Genomic DNA, 4201 nt, shown 5'->3' with positions numbered 1-4201 from the left:
GTAAGGCAATAGTACTCGTATCCATTCTCTGCAGTTTCACACTTTTTGTTAACCTGCGTCGATCGTGGATCGAAATGTGGTTCCATGATTCCAGTAAGATATTACTTGTGATGAAGTCTCTTACACCTGCAAAGCGCGCTGTTTAGTTATCAGTGAGTCTACGTTCGTCAATGAGCCCTACATGGTTTATAGTTACGACGATACCTAACGGTTCCTGCTAAGGAGTTGCTCTTTTAAACAATAACCCGTACAAACAAACCAGTTGCAATCATTCCATGTAGGCTTTCACGGCCGGCGTCTTTATCAGTAAACTCTTCCGGGCTAAGTTGCCGTGGTCGATCTGTAGAACTTCTTCTCCCTGACGTTTCGTTCTCAACTGCGGAGAACATCTTCCGAGGTGAGTCGACGACTGCCTGATATCGGTGGTACCTTAAGTACTTGGGCTGTGCCTGGCTCTGTCTGAATAGAACAACATGTAGTCACAGAGTCGAGTCACACACGTCTACTTTCATGCCCCAGAGCAAATTCACTGCAAGTAATATCTCGTAGCCAATCTATACATTGGCTAGAACTGCGAATTAATAAAATACATATGAATACAAAATAAAGTTAAATGAATAATTTAATAAAAAGGGTTGTATCTTAATTTATGTATTTGCTGCAGACAATAGAAAATTATCTTTAATAATGTCTATTCAAGAAAGGACATGTCAAATAAATGGGAAGTCAACCTATGATATTCGGTTAGAATACAGGCAGAAAACACCCTTACCAAATGCAGTATTGTTACGTTGAGAGCGTTACGAGAATGGTAGCAAATTTCGCAGACTAAATAGTTTTTAAAGATGCGGGGAAACTAAGTCCATTTCGTTGTCACAACACACGAAACATTCATCAGTTCAAAACACGACGGAGTTCTCCATTACGATTCACAGTTTAATACAAACAATAGGGGGAATAACAACTCATACTCTGTCTATGCACAGTTCCATATTGCAACCGGAAATAGACCCCTGCTCTAGAGCACATTCAGATCTCTCAAAATGTGAAGTTCCTTCCGAAGTATGACAGCAGCTGTTCACTGCCCAGTAACGTCTCCACGATCGAATCACACAAGTTACCACAGGCAGGTCGATTTTTTTTTTTTTAAGAACTGAACATAAAGTGTCGAGAATCACTCTCTTGAGGTCTTCACTCGAACATTCAGTTACTTGATGACTGGTATGTCCTCCTTCTCATGCATACAGCGGCGACATATCACGACGTCGAAGAAATGAGGCCTTGGTACGTCGCTGGAGGGAGCTGGTACCTCATCTGTTTACACAAGTCACATAATTCCGTGGACGGGGCCGATGAGTTCTGACGCCATTTTCAATCATAGCCCATATTTTTTCAAATGGATTCAGATCTGACGAGTTTCTGGGTTGCCAGAACCTCAATTGGCACTCTCCACTGTGTTCCTCAAAACACTCCATCCTTCTGCTGGCCTTGTGACATGGCTCATTATCTTTTTGAAAAATTCAACTGTCATCGGGAAACATGATCGTCTTTAAATGATGTATGTGGTCTGAAACCAGGCTGCACTCTACTCAGGGTACTCAGGGATGTACATGCGACTGTTCCCCATAGTGGAACCACTGGCAGCTTGTCTCCATATTGCAGTACACCTGCCAAGGAGGAGTTTCTTTGCAAGGTGAAGAATACGTGCCCTCCCATTGGCATGATGAAGGTGGCATTGGAATTCATCAAACCTTGCAACGTTCTGCCACTGTACCAACGTCCAGTGCCAACGGTCATGTGCCCATTTCAGTCACAGGTTGTTTGGTCTTGCCCACGCGTTTCGTACAGGGTGCCTAAAGAATGCTGCATTCTCGGAATGCTGTACTACTTTTCAAGCAAATAACATTAGTAGTTTTATTTCTATCAAACAGACTGACAATACTTAACTTAAATGTACAAAGGAGTCGCTAGTGATGGGCAACATGAACATAAATCCGAGTCCCGGATATACACAATGTTCAAACAAGCCATGGATATGGATTATTACAATCCGATATCGTAGCACTCTTTGCTAGGCCGTGGTAATACTCTACTAATCCTGCCCACTAATGTCCGGCCGAGGCTGGCAGGAGCGGTGCTTATATTCATTTCTAGCAGAAGTCGCTCCTGGCGCGGCGCGGTCCTGTTCAGCTGGCTATTGGCTGACGTCACCTCACCGCCTTCTGTGGTCTTGCGTTCTTCCTCTTCGTTCCGGCGCTTGTGGTTACGCCAGAACACAGGTGTATATATATATATACGAAGACAGTAACTTGTTCTCGAAAGAACAGTTACTGTTGATGACCGTGCAGCTTTTCCCTGGAATCAATGATGACTAACTGAAAACCTCAGCTGCCGACAGGTGTTGTTGATATACCTCGATGTGGACAGCTGAAAACGTGTGCCCCGACCGGGACTCGAACCCGGGATCTCCTGCTTACATGGCAAACGCTCTATCCATCTGAGCCACCGAGGACACAGATAAATAGCGCGACTGCAGGGACTTATCCCTTGCACGCTTCCCGTGAGACTCACATTCCCAACTGTCCACAATTCTGCATATGTATTGTACCTTATAGACATTTGCCCAACCACTCATTACTCGCGCGCACTTTGGCGATTCCCGGGTTCGAGTCCCGGTCAGGGCACACATTTTCAGCTGTCCATCATCGAGGTATATCAACAACACCTGTCGGCAGCTGAGGTTTTCAGTTAGTCATCATTTATTCCAGGGAAAAGCTGCACGGTCATCAACAGTAACTGTTCTTTCGAGAACAAGTTACTGTCTTCGTATATATAGTTAAAGGCTTCCGAGCCATTGACCTTCGTCTGTGCGAATGCGCACAGGTTACCTAAACTCTTACAGGAATCGCCAAAGTGTGCGCGAGTAATGAGTGGTTGGGCAAATGTCTATAAGGTACAATACATATGCAGAATTGTGGACAGTTGGGAATGTGAGTCTCACGGGAAGCGTGCAAGGGATAAGTCCCTGCAGTCGCGCTATTTATCTGTGTCCTCGGTGGCTCAGATGGATAGAGCGTTTGCCATGTAAGCAGGAGATCCCGGGTTCGAGTCCCGGTCGGGGCACACGTTTTCAGCTGTCCACATCGAGGTATATCAACAACACCTGTCGGCAGCTGAGGTTTTCAGTTAGTCATCATTTATTACAGGTGTAGATGTTGTAGTGTTAACAACGGCACATGCATTGGTCCACGGCTGCGGAGTCCCATCATTGTGTTCAAATGTGTGTGAATTCCCATGGGACAAAACTGCTTAGTTCATCGGTCCCTAGACTTACACACTATTTAAACTAACTGATGCTAAGAAGAACACACACACCCATGCCCGAGGGGGGACTCGAACCTCCGGCGGGAGTGGCCGCGCAGTCCGTGACATGTCGCCTCAAACCACGCGGCAGCCCCATCATTACGAGTGTTCAGTGCACTGTGTATTCGGACATATTTGTACTCCACCCAGCCTTGGAATCTGATGTTAGTTTTGTCAGAGTTCAGTGCCTGTCCTGTTTTACAAGTCTCCTGAGCCTACAGCGTCCAGCATCTGCAATGAGGGGTGACGGCTCAACCTCACGACGTTTGGACGTGGGTTCGGCTTGGTTTTGCCACTTGTTGAAGACCCTCAACACATGACAACTCAAACACCCAACTCATCATGCAGTTTCCGAAATGCTTTTGGCGAGCCTCTGGGCCATCACAATCTGCCCTTGGACAAAGTCATAAAGATCGCGCACATTCGCCATTCGACAGCAAGCACACTGATACTACATGCACCGGGCGTGTGTCTGATTAGCAGTCATACCTCGTCAGATGTCGCTATTATTGCTGTGGTGGGTGGGAGGAGGGGGCGGAGGGTTGTATCGACGGCAGGTTGGTGATCATAATGTTCTGGCTGATCAATTTACATCGATCTTACGTGTTACGGACGTGATTTGACTCATCTTCACCACTTTTTGCACTAAACTAATAGATATTAACATTCTGTTAAATTCAGGTCATTTACAATAAATGTAAGTAATATTTAGTTCATAAATGAATAAGCCATTGCGTGAGTTTTTTCACGTTACATGACTACAGATTATCGATAAATTTTATTTAAACAATTATTTATGACTACTTAACAGAAACGTCTTTTAGTTCTCTTTTCAGTT

At 45.2% G+C, this 4201-nt stretch overlaps 2 non-coding genes across 2 annotated transcripts; one reads left to right on the top strand and one right to left on the bottom strand.

Moving 5' to 3' along the window:
- Positions 1 to 2438: 2438 nt before the first annotated feature.
- Positions 2439 to 2512, bottom strand: Trnat-ugu (transfer RNA threonine (anticodon UGU)). Its single transcript has one exon. It is a non-coding gene; the product is annotated as a tRNA-Thr (tRNA).
- A 537-nt stretch (positions 2513 to 3049) lies between these two features.
- On the top strand, positions 3050 to 3123 carry Trnat-ugu (transfer RNA threonine (anticodon UGU)). The gene has a single exon. It is a non-coding gene; the product is annotated as a tRNA-Thr (tRNA).
- The last annotated feature ends 1078 nt before the right edge of the window (positions 3124 to 4201 follow it).

The sequence above is a fragment of the Schistocerca serialis genome, chromosome 9 (genome assembly GCF_023864345.2).
Source record: "Schistocerca serialis cubense isolate TAMUIC-IGC-003099 chromosome 9, iqSchSeri2.2, whole genome shotgun sequence".
Classification (NCBI taxonomy): domain Eukaryota; kingdom Metazoa; phylum Arthropoda; class Insecta; order Orthoptera; family Acrididae; genus Schistocerca; species Schistocerca serialis.
The sequence above is the reverse complement of the archived record's forward strand: the minus strand, read 5'-3'. Positions and strand labels throughout refer to the sequence as shown.